Here is a 14,064-nt window from a genome sequence, read left to right as displayed (position 1 = left end):
TTAGAGACGCTTGCGCCTGGCTTAAATGCTGTTGTGTGATAGAGAGAGAACGGGGCTTCCTGTAGCTCAGTGGTAAGAGCATTGCGTTAACAGGTTTTGGGTACGATCCCTGGGAATTGCAAATACCTATGTAAATGTATAGGATAAAGCAATGTAAGTCGCTTTGGATAAAGGCGTCTGCCAAATGCTTAAATGCAAAAGGTGTCCAGCATCCAATTGAAACACTTTCAGCACATATGTGGACTGTTTGCGTTGAATTCTTAATGTATTTGTCTGTTCATGTGTATGTTTGCCTGTGGACCGTCGCCTTCGTGCGCTTTCCCACGGGTTCTACAGAGCAATCAACTGGAACTTGCAGTTGCCGAACGCTCGCTCGGGGTCAGCGTTGATGCGCATGGCAGAGGCAAGTAAGCGATGTCTTGCCCGAACGGGGCAAATCATACTTACCTGGCAGGGGAGACACCATGATCACGAAGGCGGTTCACCCAGGACGAGGCTCGGCCATTGCACTCAGGTTGGGTTGACTTTTGCGAATTCCCCAAATGTGGGAATCTCGACTGCATAATTTCTGGTAGTGGGGGACTGCGTTCGCGCTCTCCCCTTATCATGTATCAAAAGAAGAGAGATTTTGTATTGTGTCCGTATTTCGAACCTTGTTGGCGTCAGATCTGCAGATTCCGCAAGAGACGAGCACCAAATCGAGTGATCGATTACTTCCTAATACCATGTTTTTTTTTAATACGGTTGTTTGCTGTTCCGTCGTTCCCAAACACACATACATGTATGTATGTATGCATGTAGGTATATTTATATATATAATTATTTAGATATTCATTTATTCGTTTGCTGGTTTTATGTTTGATTCATTTGTTTAATTGTTTTTTCGTTCATATTTTGGACGCCTCATCAGACGAGTATAGAACGCATCTTCGACGGAGATTCTGCCAGACCACGCTGACCTTCATTTCTGTGAAACGTGTGCGTGCTCGTCCGTTCCTTCATCCGTTCAGGTCTTCATAAATAGCCCATTTAATTATTTCTTCTTTCGTTAATCGGTTAATTTATTCTATTGTTTAAACAATACATTTGATTGTCAGTCCGTTCCTTCATTCGTTCAGGTCTTCATAAATAGCCCATTTAATTATTTCTTCTTTCGTTAATCGGTTAATTGATTCTGTTGTTTAAACGATACATTTGATTTTCAGTCCGTTCCTTCATTCGTTCAGGTCTTCAAAAATAGCCCATTTAATTATTTCTTCTTTCGTTAATTGGTTAATTGATTCTGTTGTTTAAACGATACATTTGATTGTGTGTTCGTACGATCACACGCTGACCTTTGAGGCGCATGTGCACCGCAAGCCCAATAGTCGGTGCCGCCCCACGCTCTGCCTTTTGCCACCCATTGTGGGCATCGCTTCTCGGCCTTTTGGCTAAGATCAAGTGTAGTATCTGTTCTTATCAGTTTAATATCTGATACGTCCCCTATCTGGGGACCATATATTAAATGGATTTTTGAAACGCGGAGCTGGAAGCGGGGCTTGCTCCGCCCACTCCACGCATCGACCTGGTATTGCAGTGTCTCCAGGAACGGTGCATTCCCCTTTCGGGGATAGCAGCTTGTGTTGAAAGGTAGTGATGAGAAGACGCAAAGTTTTATTTCTCACGTGACTGTCTTATACAGAAAAATACTTTGGCAAGTACTCACTCACTCACTCACTCAGTCACTCACTCGGTCACTCACTCACTCGGTCACTCACTCACTCACTCACTCACTCACTCACTCACTCACTCACTCACTCACTCAGTCACTCACTCGGTCACTCACTCGGTCACTCACTCACTCGGTCACTCACTCACTCACTCAGTCACTCACTCACTCACTCAGTCACTCACTCACTCACTCTCTCACACTCTCACTCTCACTCTCTCACAGTCTCACGCACGCACTCACTAAAGCCCTAAATGTATGCGGATAGTTATGTGTTGAAGAACGTAGTTCCTATTAGAGACGCTTGCGCCTGGCTTAAATGCTGTTGTGTGATAGAGAGAGAACGGGGCTTCCTGTAGCTCAGTGGTAAGAGCATTGCGTTAACAGGTTTTGGGTACGATCCCTGGGAATTGCAAATACCTATGTAAATGTATAGGATAAAGCAATGTAAGTCGCTTTGGATAAAGGCGTCTGCCAAATGCTTAAATGCAAAAGGTGTCCAGCATCCAATTGAAACACTTTCAGCACATATGTGGACTGTTTGCGTTGAATTCTTAATGTATTTGTCTGTTCATGTGTATGTTTGCCTGTGGACCGTCGCCTTCGTGCGCTTTCCCACGGGTTCTACAGAGCAATCAACTGGAACTTGCAGTTGCCGAACGCTCGCTCGGGGTCAGCGTTGATGCGCATGGCAGAGGCAAGTAAGCGATGTCTTGCCCGAACGGGGCAAATCATACTTACCTGGCAGGGGAGACACCATGATCACGAAGGCGGTTCACCCAGGACGAGGCTCGGCCATTGCACTCAGGTTGGGTTGACTTTTGCGAATTCCCCAAATGTGGGAATCTCGACTGCATAATTTCTGGTAGTGGGGGACTGCGTTCGCGCTCTCCCCTTATCATGTAGTAAAAGAAGAGAGATTTTGTATTGTGTCCGTATTTCGAACCTTGTTGGCGTCAGATCTGCAGATTCCGCAAGAGACGAGCACCAAATCGAGTGATCGATTACTTCCTAATACCATGTTTTTTTTTAATACGGTTGTTTGCTGTTCCGTCGTTCCCAAACACACATACATGTATGTATGTATGCATGTAGGTATATTTATATATATAATTATTTAGATATTCATTTATTCGTTTGCTGGTTTTATGTTTCATTCATTTGTTTAATTGTTTTTTCGTTCATATTTTGGACGCCTCATCAGACGAGTATAGAACGCATCTTCGACGGAGATTCTGCCAGACCACGCTGACCTTCATTTCTGTGAAACGTGTGCGTGCTCGTCCGTTCCTTCATCCGTTCAGGTCTTCATAAATAGCCCATTTAATTATTTCTTCTTTCGTTAATCGGTTAATTTATTCTATTGTTTAAACAATACATTTGATTGTCAGTCCGTTCCTTCATTCGTTCAGGTCTTCATAAATAGCCCATTTAATTATTTCTTCTTTCGTTAATCGGTTAATTGATTCTGTTGTTTAAACGATACATTTGATTTTCAGTCCGTTCCTTCATTCGTTCAGGTCTTCAAAAATAGCCCATTTAATTATTTCTTCTTTCGTTAATTGGTTAATTGATTCTGTTGTTTAAACGATACATTTGATTGTGTGTTCGTACGATCACACGCTGACCTTTGAGGCGCATGTGCACCGCAAGCCCAATAGTCGGTGCCGCCCCACGCTCTGCCTTTTGCCACCCATTGTGGGCATCGCTTCTCGGCCTTTTGGCTAAGATCAAGTGTAGTATCTGTTCTTATCAGTTTAATATCTGATACGTCCCCTATCTGGGGACCATATATTAAATGGATTTTTGAAACGCGGAGCTGGAAGCGGGGCTTGCTCCGCCCACTCCACGCATCGACCTGGTATTGCAGTGTCTCCAGGAACGGTGCATTCCCCTTTCGGGGATAGCAGCTTGTGTTGAAAGGTAGTGATGAGAAGACGCAAAGTTTTATTTCTCACGTGACTGTCTTATACAGAAAAATACTTTGGCAAGTACTCACTCACTCACTCACTCAGTCACTCACTCGGTCACTCACTCACTCGGTCACTCACTCACTCAGTCACTCACTCACTCACTCACTCACTCACTCACTCACTCACTCACTCAGTCACTCACTCGGTCACTCACTCACTCGGTCACTCACTCACTCACTCAGTCACTCACTCACTCAGTCACTCACTCACTCACTCTCTCACACTCTCACTCTCACTCTCTCACAGTCTCACGCACGCACTCACTAAAGCCCTAAATGTATGCGGATAGTTATGTGTTGAAGAACGTAGTTCCTATTAGAGACGCTTGCGCCTGGCTTAAATGCTGTTGTGTGATAGAGAGAGAACGGGGCTTCCTGTAGCTCAGTGGTAAGAGCATTGCGTTAACAGGTTTTGGGTACGATCCCTGGGAATTGCAAATACCTATGTAAATGTATAGGATAAAGCAATGTAAGTCGCTTTGGATAAAGGCGTCTGCCAAATGCTTAAATGCAAAAGGTGTCCAGCATCCAATTGAAACACTTTCAGCACATATGTGGACTGTTTGCGTTGAATTCTTAATGTATTTGTCTGTTCATGTGTATGTTTGCCTGTGAACCGTCGCCTTCGTGCGCTTTCCCACGGGTTCTACAGAGCAATCAACTGGAACTTGCAGTTGCCGAACGCTCGCTCGGGGTCAGCGTTGATGCGCATGGCAGAGGCAAGTAAGCGATGTCTTGCCCGAACGGGGCAAATCATACTTACCTGGCAGGGGAGACACCATGATCACGAAGGCGGTTCACCCAGGACGAGGCTCGGCCATTGCACTCAGGTTGGGTTGACTTTTGCGAATTCCCCAAATGTGGGAATCTCGACTGCATAATTTCTGGTAGTGGGGGACTGCGTTCGCGCTCTCCCCTTATCATGTATCAAAAGAAGAGAGATTTTGTATTGTGTCCGTATTTCGAACCTTGTTGGCGTCAGATCTGCAGATTCCGCAAGAGACGAGCACCAAATCGAGTGATCGATTACTTCCTAATACCATGTTTTTTTTTAATACGGTTGTTTGCTGTTCCGTCGTTCCCAAACACACATACATGTATGTATGTATGCATGTAGGTATATTTATATATATAATTATTTAGATATTCATTTATTCGTTTGCTGGTTTTATGTTTGATTCATTTGTTTAATTGTTTTTTCGTTCATATTTTGGACGCCTCATCAGACGAGAATAGAACGCATCTTCGACGGAGATTCTGCCAGACCACGCTGACCTTCATTTCTGTGAAACGTGTGCGTGCTCGTCCGTTCCTTCATCCGTTCAGGTCTTCATAAATAGCCCATTTAATTATTTCTTCTTTCGTTAATCGGTTAATTTATTCTATTGTTTAAACAATACATTTGATTGTCAGTCCGTTCCTTCATTCGTTCAGGTCTTCATAAATAGCCCATTTAATTATTTCTTCTTTCGTTAATCGGTTAATTGATTCTGTTGTTTAAACGATACATTTGATTTTCAGTCCGTTCCTTCATTCGTTCAGGTCTTCAAAAATAGCCCATTTAATTATTTCTTCTTTCGTTAATTGGTTAATTGATTCTGTTGTTTAAACGATACATTTGATTGTGTGTTCGTACGATCACACGCTGACCTTTGAGGCGCATGTGCACCGCAAGCCCAATAGTCGGTGCCGCCCCACGCTCTGCCTTTTGCCACCCATTGTGGGCATCGCTTCTCGGCCTTTTGGCTAAGATCAAGTGTAGTATCTGTTCTTATCAGTTTAATATCTGATACGTCCCCTATCTGGGGACCATATATTAAATGGATTTTTGAAACGCGGAGCTGGAAGCGGGGCTTGCTCCGCCCACTCCACGCATCGACCTGGTATTGCAGTGTCTCCAGGAACGGTGCATTCCCCTTTCGGGGATAGCAGCTTGTGTTGAAAGGTAGTGATGAGAAGACGCAAAGTTTTATTTCTCACGTGACTGTCTTATACAGAAAAATACTTTGGCAAGTACTCACTCACTCACTCACTCAGTCACTCACTCGGTCACTCACTCACTCGGTCACTCACTCACTCGGTCACTCACTCACTCACTCAGTCACTCACTCACTCACTCACTCACTCACTCACTCAGTCACTCAGTCACTCACTCACTCACTCACTCACTCACTCACTCACTCACTCTCTCACACTCTCACTCTCACTCTCTCACAGTCTCACGCACGCACTCACTAAAGCCCTAAATGTATGCGGATAGTTATGTGTTGAAGAACGTAGTTCCTATTAGAGACGCTTGCGCCTGGCTTAAATGCTGTTGTGTGATAGAGAGAGAACGGGGCTTCCTGTAGCTCAGTGGTAAGAGCATTGCGTTAACAGGTTTTGGGTACGATCCCTGGGAATTGCAAATACCTATGTAAATGTATAGGATAAAGCAATGTAAGTCGCTTTGGATAAAGGCGTCTGCCAAATGCTTAAATGCAAAAGGTGTCCAGCATCCAATTGAAACACTTTCAGCACATATGTGGACTGTTTGCGTTGAATTCTTAATGTATTTGTCTGTTCATGTGTATGTTTGCCTGTGGACCGTCGCCTTCGTGCGCTTTCCCACGGGTTCTACAGAGCAATCAACTGGAACTTGCAGTTGCCGAACGCTCGCTCGGGGTCAGCGTTGATGCGCATGGCAGAGGCAAGTAAGCGATGTCTTGCCCGAACGGGGCAAATCATACTTACCTGGCAGGGGAGACACCATGATCACGAAGGCGGTTCACCCAGGACGAGGCTCGGCCATTGCACTCAGGTTGGGTTGACTTTTGCGAATTCCCCAAATGTGGGAATCTCGACTGCATAATTTCTGGTAGTGGGGGACTGCGTTCGCGCTCTCCCCTTATCATGTATCAAAAGAAGAGAGATTTTGTATTGTGTCCGTATTTCGAACCTTGTTGGCGTCAGATCTGCAGATTCCGCAAGAGACGAGCACCAAATCGAGTGATCGATTACTTCCTAATACCATGTTTTTTTTTAATACGGTTGTTTGCTGTTCCGTCGTTCCCAAACACACATACATGTATGTATGTATGCATGTAGGTATATTTATATATATAATTATTTAGATATTCATTTATTCGTTTGCTGGTTTTATGTTTGATTCATTTGTTTAATTGTTTTTTCGTTCATATTTTGGACGCCTCATCAGACGAGTATAGAACGCATCTTCGACGGAGATTCTGCCAGACCACGCTGACCTTCATTTCTGTGAAACGTGTGCGTGCTCGTCCGTTCCTTCATCCGTTCAGGTCTTCATAAATAGCCCATTTAATTATTTCTTCTTTCGTTAATCGGTTAATTTATTCTATTGTTTAAACAATACATTTGATTGTCAGTCCGTTCCTTCATTCGTTCAGGTCTTCATAAATAGCCCATTTAATTATTTCTTCTTTCGTTAATCGGTTAATTGATTCTGTTGTTTAAACGATACATTTGATTTTCAGTCCGTTCCTTCATTCGTTCAGGTCTTCAAAAATAGCCCATTTAATTATTTCTTCTTTCGTTAATTGGTTAATTGATTCTGTTGTTTAAACGATACATTTGATTGTGTGTTCGTACGATCACACGCTGACCTTTGAGGCGCATGTGCACCGCAAGCCCAATAGTCGGTGCCGCCCCACGCTCTGCCTTTTGCCACCCATTGTGGGCATCGCTTCTCGGCCTTTTGGCTAAGATCAAGTGTAGTATCTGTTCTTATCAGTTTAATATCTGATACGTCCCCTATCTGGGGACCATATATTAAATGGATTTTTGAAACGCGGAGCTGGAAGCGGGGCTTGCTCCGCCCACTCCACGCATCGACCTGGTATTGCAGTGTCTCCAGGAACGGTGCATTCCCCTTTCGGGGATAGCAGCTTGTGTTGAAAGGTAGTGATGAGAAGACGCAAAGTTTTATTTCTCACGTGACTGTCTTATACAGAAAAATACTTTGGCAAGTACTCACTCACTCACTCACTCAGTCACTCACTCGGTCACTCACTCTGCTAGCGGGTGGGGTCCAGATGGACTACAAGCTCGCCGTCTACGGGGTGGGCCGGAGCTTGAGAGCCTTGTCATCACAGCAATTCGTCTCGCTCTGGCTCACCCTGAACATCATAAAGGAAGTCCTCTGGACCACCAGAAACCTGCTGGTAGGGAAACAGGTTACGGTGCCCCTCCACGTCTGCGAGCAGATGGTAACATCTAGGCTGCAGGGGTGCCGGGCTTTGTCATTCGGAGGAGGGGGCTGGGGTGACGCTTAGGGTCCCGGCCTTGCCCCCGCACCTGGTCGCCCGTAGATGCACCCTCACCAATCTGGCTACGGGAACAGCGGGCCAGCGGGCCGGAGGGAGAGGATTTCCGCTCAGCGTCAGAAGCAGAAGGAATTTGGCTTGTTCTGCAGAGCGGGGTGATGGCCATGTTGTCAGGGACTCATCCCGGTTCTGGACAACGGATGACGGGAGACAGTGGTTTTTTAAGATTGTAGATTTTATTGGGCACTTCCTTGGCTGTATAGCTTTTTAAACATCTTATGGGAGTGTTTTTAAATGTATTTTATTGATATTATCTCTAATTTTGCTTTCTTCACGACACTATATTTTAATGTTATTTATGTGAAAATGTGATTTTATGTGAATGTAGAGATATTTGTTGAAAAAGATGTCAATAAAACTTTTCGAAAGAAAGAAAAAATCTGTTCTTATCAGTTTAATATCTGATACGTCCCCTATCTGGGGACCATATATTAAATGGATTTTTGAAACGCGGAGCTGGAAGCGGGGCTTGCTCCGCCCACTCCACGCATCGACCTGGTATTGCAGTGTCTCCAGGAACGGTGCATTCCCCTTTCGGGGATAGCAGCTTGTGTTGAAAGGTAGTGATGAGAAGACGCAAAGTTTTATTTCTCACGTGACTGTCTTATACAGAAAAATACTTTGGCAAGTACTCACTCACTCACTCACTCAGTCACTCACTCGGTCACTCACTCACTCGGTCACTCACTCGGTCACTCACTCACTCACTCAGTCACTCACTCAGTCACTCACTCACTCACTCACTCACTCACTCACTCACTCACTCACTCACTCAGTCACTCAGTCACTCACTCACTCACTCACTCACTCACTCACTCACTCACTCACTCTCTCACACTCTCACTCTCACTCTCTCACAGTCTCACGCACGCACTCACTAAAGCCCTAAATGTATGCGGATAGTTATGTGTTGAAGAACGTAGTTCCTATTAGAGACGCTTGCGCCTGGCTTAAATGCTGTTGTGTGATAGAGAGAGAACGGGGCTTCCTGTAGCTCAGTGGTAAGAGCATTGCGTTAACAGGTTTTGGGTACGATCCCTGGGAATTGCAAATACCTATGTAAATGTATAGGATAAAGCAATGTAAGTCGCTTTGGATAAAGGCGTCTGCCAAATGCTTAAATGCAAAAGGTGTCCAGCATCCAATTGAAACACTTTCAGCACATATGTGGACTGTTTGCGTTGAATTCTTAATGTATTTGTCTGTTCATGTGTATGTTTGCCTGTGGACCGTCGCCTTCGTGCGCTTTCCCACGGGTTCTACAGAGCAATCAACTGGAACTTGCAGTTGCCGAACGCTCGCTCGGGGTCAGTGTTGATGCGCATGGCAGAGGCAAGTAAGCGATGTCTTGCCCGAACGGGGCAAATCATACTTACCTGGCAGGGGAGACACCATGATCACGAAGGCGGTTCACCCAGGACGAGGCTCGGCCATTGCACTCAGGTTGGGTTGACTTTTGCGAATTCCCCAAATGTGGGAATCTCGACTGCATAATTTCTGGTAGTGGGGGACTGCGTTCGCGCTCTCCCCTTATCATGTATCAAAAGAAGAGAGATTTTGTATTGTGTCCGTATTTCGAACCTTGTTGGCGTCAGATCTGCAGATTCCGCAAGAGACGAGCACCAAATCGAGTGATCGATTACTTCCTAATACCATGTTTTTTTTTAATACGGTTGTTTGCTGTTCCGTCGTTCCCAAACACACATACATGTATGTATGTATGCATGTAGGTATATTTATATATATAATTATTTAGATATTCATTTATTCGTTTGCTGGTTTTATGTTTGATTCATTTGTTTAATTGTTTTTTCGTTCATATTTTGGACGCCTCATCAGACGAGTATAGAACGCATCTTCGACGGAGATTCTGCCAGACCACGCTGACCTTCATTTCTGTGAAACGTGTGCGTGCTCGTCCGTTCCTTCATCCGTTCAGGTCTTCATAAATAGCCCATTTAATTATTTCTTCTTTCGTTAATCGGTTAATTTATTCTATTGTTTAAACAATACATTTGATTGTCAGTCCGTTCCTTCATTCGTTCAGGTCTTCATAAATAGCCCATTTAATTATTTCTTCTTTCGTTAATCGGTTAATTGATTCTGTTGTTTAAACGATACATTTGATTTTCAGTCCGTTCCTTCATTCGTTCAGGTCTTCAAAAATAGCCCATTTAATTATTTCTTCTTTCGTTAATTGGTTAATTGATTCTGTTGTTTAAACGATACATTTGATTGTGTGTTCGTACGATCACACGCTGACCTTTGAGGCGCATGTGCACCGCAAGCCCAATAGTCGGTGCCGCCCCACGCTCTGCCTTTTGCCACCCATTGTGGGCATCGCTTCTCGGCCTTTTGGCTAAGATCAAGTGTAGTATCTGTTCTTATCAGTTTAATATCTGATACGTCCCCTATCTGGGGACCATATATTAAATGGATTTTTGAAACGCGGAGCTGGAAGCGGGGCTTGCTCCGCCCACTCCACGCATCGACCTGGTATTGCAGTGTCTCCAGGAACGGTGCATTCCCCTTTCGGGGATAGCAGCTTGTGTTGAAAGGTAGTGATGAGAAGACGCAAAGTTTTATTTCTCACGTGACTGTCTTATACAGAAAAATACTTTGGCAAGTACTCACTCACTCACTCACTCAGTCACTCACTCGGTCACTCACTCACTCGGTCACTCACTCACTCACTCAGTCACTCACTCACTCACTCACTCACTCACTCACTCACTCACTCACTCAGTCACTCACTCGGTCACTCACTCACTCGGTCACTCACTCACTCACTCAGTCACTCACTCACTCAGTCACTCACTCACTCACTCTCTCACACTCTCACTCTCACTCTCTCACAGTCTCACGCACGCACTCACTAAAGCCCTAAATGTATGCGGATAGTTATGTGTTGAAGAACGTAGTTCCTATTAGAGACGCTTGCGCCTGGCTTAAATGCTGTTGTGTGATAGAGAGAGAACGGGGCTTCCTGTAGCTCAGTGGTAAGAGCATTGCGTTAACAGGTTTTGGGTACGATCCCTGGGAATTGCAAATACCTATGTAAATGTATAGGATAAAGCAATGTAAGTCGCTTTGGATAAAGGCGTCTGCCAAATGCTTAAATGCAAAAGGTGTCCAGCATCCAATTGAAACACTTTCAGCACATATGTGGACTGTTTGCGTTGAATTCTTAATGTATTTGTCTGTTCATGTGTATGTTTGCCTGTGGACCGTCGCCTTCGTGCGCTTTCCCACGGGTTCTACAGAGCAATCAACTGGAACTTGCAGTTGCCGAACGCTCGCTCGGGGTCAGCGTTGATGCGCATGGCAGAGGCAAGTAAGCGATGTCTTGCCCGAACGGGGCAAATCATACTTACCTGGCAGTTGAGACACCATGATCACGAAGGCGGTTCACCCAGGACGAGGCTCGGCCATTGCACTCAGGTTGGGTTGACTTTTGCGAATTCCCCAAATGTGGGAATCTCGACTGCATAATTTCTGGTAGTGGGGGACTGCGTTCGCGCTCTCCCCTTATCATGTATCAAAAGAAGAGAGATTTTGTATTGTGTCCGTATTTCGAACCTTGTTGGCGTCAGATCTGCAGATTCCGCAAGAGACGAGCACCAAATCGAGTGATCGATTACTTCCTAATACCATGTTTTTTTTTAATACGGTTGTTTGCTGTTCCGTCGTTCCCAAACACACATACATGTATGTATGTATGCATGTAGGTATATTTATATATATAATTATTTAGATATTCATTTATTCGTTTGCTGGTTTTATGTTTGATTCATTTGTTTAATTGTTTTTTCGTTCATATTTTGGACGCCTCATCAGACGAGTATAGAACGCATCTTCGACGGAGATTCTGCCAGACCACGCTGACCTTCATTTCTGTGAAACGTGTGCGTGCTCGTCCGTTCCTTCATCCGTTCAGGTCTTCATAAATAGCCCATTTAATTATTTCTTCTTTCGTTAATCGGTTAATTTATTCTATTGTTTAAACAATACATTTGATTGTCAGTCCGTTCCTTCATTCGTTCAGGTCTTCATAAATAGCCCATTTAATTATTTCTTCTTTCGTTAATCGGTTAATTGATTCTGTTGTTTAAACGATACATTTGATTTTCAGTCCGTTCCTTCATTCGTTCAGGTCTTCAAAAATAGCCCATTTAATTATTTCTTCTTTCGTTAATTGGTTAATTGATTCTGTTGTTTAAACGATACATTTGATTGTGTGTTCGTACGATCACACGCTGACCTTTGAGGCGCATGTGCACCGCAAGCCCAATAGTCGGTGCCGCCCCACGCTCTGCCTTTTGCCACCCATTGTGGGCATCGCTTCTCGGCCTTTTGGCTAAGATCAAGTGTAGTATCTGTTCTTATCAGTTTAATATCTGATACGTCCCCTATCTGGGGACCATATATTAAATGGATTTTTGAAACGCGGAGCTGGAAGCGGGGCTTGCTCCGCCCACTCCACGCATCGACCTGGTATTGCAGTGTCTCCAGGAACGGTGCATTCCCCTTTCGGGGATAGCAGCTTGTGTTGAAAGGTAGTGATGAGAAGACGCAAAGTTTTATTTCTCACGTGACTGTCTTATACAGAAAAATACTTTGGCAAGTACTCACTCACTCACTCACTCAGTCACTCACTCGGTCACTCACTCACTCGGTCACTCACTCACTCACTCAGTCACTCACTCACTCACTCACTCACTCACTCACTCACTCAGTCACTCACTCGGTCACTCACTCACTCGGTCACTCACTCACTCACTCAGTCACTCACTCACTCACTCAGTCACTCACTCACTCACTCTCTCACACTCTCACTCTCACTCTCTCACAGTCTCACGCACGCACTCACTAAAGCCCTAAATGTATGCGGATAGTTATGTGTTGAAGAACGTAGTTCCTATTAGAGACGCTTGCGCCTGGCTTAAATGCTGTTGTGTGATAGAGAGAGAACGGGGCTTCCTGTAGCTCAGTGGTAAGAGCATTGCGTTAACAGGTTTTGGGTAAGATCCCTGGGAATTGCAAATACCTATGTAAATGTATAGGATAAAGCAATGTAAGTCGCTTTGGATAAAGGCGTCTGCCAAATGCTTAAATGCAAAAGGTGTCCAGCATCCAATTGAAACACTTTCAGCACATATGTGGACTGTTTGCGTTGAATTCTTAATGTATTTGTCTGTTCATGTGTATGTTTGCCTGTGGACCGTCGCCTTCGTGCGCTTTCCCACGGGTTCTACAGAGCAATCAACTGGAACTTGCAGTTGCCGAACGCTCGCTCGGGGTCAGCGTTGATGCGCATGGCAGAGGCAAGTAAGCGATGTCTTGCCCGAACGGGGCAAATCATACTTACCTGGCAGGGGAGACACCATGATCACGAAGGCGGTTCACCCAGGACGAGGCTCGGCCATTGCACTCAGGTTGGGTTGACTTTTGCGAATGGCGATGAACTGTATCGAAGTGCTTTTGGAGTTGTGGGTGATTGGCCGGCTGTCTACGGATTGTCACGTGTTACTATTATTATTGTTGTTTTTTTTGTGTTTCCAGATGTTACGGTCACTCCCAGTCATTCCGAGCTACGTCAACTTCATCAATGAACAGTATCAAGTGTCATGTCCTTCAATGTAATATGATAAATGAAAACTATTGAGCCATGCAAATGATGTATTAGTGCTATATTGTTTTTATAATTTAAGAATCATGCTGTTTATGTCTTTTCTTTACCCTTTTGCAACAACATTTGAATTAATTAATTAATTTGAAACATTTATGTGTATACTGATACATGCATTCGATTTTTCACATCAATAAACTGTCTTTTTATCAGCTGAATATTTATGTCCTTTCTTCAATTCAATCTCATTATATTCAATAAAAATCATTATGAAGAGAAAGACAATGTTATGTCGTCACTTATAATTAGTGATTTCTTTTCATATGTAATTTATGTGTAAATAACACACATGTTAATAGTCGGATACATTATTGTTAACGTACATTATTAGTTCATTTAGTTACTTACAATAAGA

The 14,064-nt window shown here is 44.1% G+C and overlaps 13 non-coding genes and 1 pseudogene across 13 annotated transcripts; all 14 read left to right on the top strand.

Moving 5' to 3' along the window:
* Window positions 1–439: 439 nt before the first annotated feature.
* On the top strand, window positions 440–603 carry LOC130412305 (U1 spliceosomal RNA). The gene has a single exon (XR_008905191.1). It is a non-coding gene; the product is annotated as a U1 spliceosomal RNA (small nuclear RNA).
* Window positions 604–1,410: 807 nt separating this feature from the next.
* Window positions 1,411–1,601, top strand: LOC130412425 (U2 spliceosomal RNA). Its single transcript, XR_008905308.1, has one exon. It is a non-coding gene; the product is annotated as a U2 spliceosomal RNA (small nuclear RNA).
* An 840-nt stretch (window positions 1,602–2,441) lies between these two features.
* On the top strand, window positions 2,442–2,605 carry LOC130412304 (U1 spliceosomal RNA). The gene has a single exon (XR_008905190.1). It is a non-coding gene; the product is annotated as a U1 spliceosomal RNA (small nuclear RNA).
* Window positions 2,606–3,412: 807 nt separating this feature from the next.
* On the top strand, window positions 3,413–3,603 carry LOC130412424 (U2 spliceosomal RNA). Its single transcript, XR_008905307.1, has one exon. It is a non-coding gene; the product is annotated as a U2 spliceosomal RNA (small nuclear RNA).
* Window positions 3,604–4,435: 832 nt separating this feature from the next.
* Window positions 4,436–4,599, top strand: LOC130412303 (U1 spliceosomal RNA). Its single transcript, XR_008905189.1, has one exon. It is a non-coding gene; the product is annotated as a U1 spliceosomal RNA (small nuclear RNA).
* Window positions 4,600–5,406: 807 nt separating this feature from the next.
* Window positions 5,407–5,597, top strand: LOC130412423 (U2 spliceosomal RNA). Its single transcript, XR_008905306.1, has one exon. It is a non-coding gene; the product is annotated as a U2 spliceosomal RNA (small nuclear RNA).
* Window positions 5,598–6,405: 808 nt separating this feature from the next.
* LOC130412302 (U1 spliceosomal RNA) lies at window positions 6,406–6,569 on the top strand. Its single transcript, XR_008905188.1, has one exon. It is a non-coding gene; the product is annotated as a U1 spliceosomal RNA (small nuclear RNA).
* An 807-nt stretch (window positions 6,570–7,376) lies between these two features.
* LOC130412422 (U2 spliceosomal RNA) lies at window positions 7,377–7,567 on the top strand. Its single transcript, XR_008905305.1, has one exon. It is a non-coding gene; the product is annotated as a U2 spliceosomal RNA (small nuclear RNA).
* An 807-nt stretch (window positions 7,568–8,374) lies between these two features.
* On the top strand, window positions 8,375–8,552 carry LOC130412496 (U2 spliceosomal RNA; annotated as a pseudogene).
* An 836-nt stretch (window positions 8,553–9,388) lies between these two features.
* LOC130412301 (U1 spliceosomal RNA) lies at window positions 9,389–9,552 on the top strand. Its single transcript, XR_008905187.1, has one exon. It is a non-coding gene; the product is annotated as a U1 spliceosomal RNA (small nuclear RNA).
* Window positions 9,553–10,359: 807 nt separating this feature from the next.
* LOC130412420 (U2 spliceosomal RNA) lies at window positions 10,360–10,550 on the top strand. Its single transcript, XR_008905303.1, has one exon. It is a non-coding gene; the product is annotated as a U2 spliceosomal RNA (small nuclear RNA).
* Window positions 10,551–11,386: 836 nt separating this feature from the next.
* Window positions 11,387–11,550, top strand: LOC130412379 (U1 spliceosomal RNA). The gene has a single exon (XR_008905265.1). It is a non-coding gene; the product is annotated as a U1 spliceosomal RNA (small nuclear RNA).
* An 807-nt stretch (window positions 11,551–12,357) lies between these two features.
* LOC130412419 (U2 spliceosomal RNA) lies at window positions 12,358–12,548 on the top strand. The gene has a single exon (XR_008905302.1). It is a non-coding gene; the product is annotated as a U2 spliceosomal RNA (small nuclear RNA).
* An 832-nt stretch (window positions 12,549–13,380) lies between these two features.
* On the top strand, window positions 13,381–13,544 carry LOC130412389 (U1 spliceosomal RNA). The gene has a single exon (XR_008905274.1). It is a non-coding gene; the product is annotated as a U1 spliceosomal RNA (small nuclear RNA).
* The last annotated feature ends 520 nt before the right edge of the window (window positions 13,545–14,064 follow it).

The sequence above is a fragment of the Triplophysa dalaica genome, chromosome 22 (assembly GCF_015846415.1).
Source record: "Triplophysa dalaica isolate WHDGS20190420 chromosome 22, ASM1584641v1, whole genome shotgun sequence".
NCBI lineage: Eukaryota > Metazoa > Chordata > Actinopteri > Cypriniformes > Nemacheilidae > Triplophysa > Triplophysa dalaica.
The sequence above is the reverse complement of the archived record's forward strand: the minus strand, read 5'-3'. Positions and strand labels throughout refer to the sequence as shown.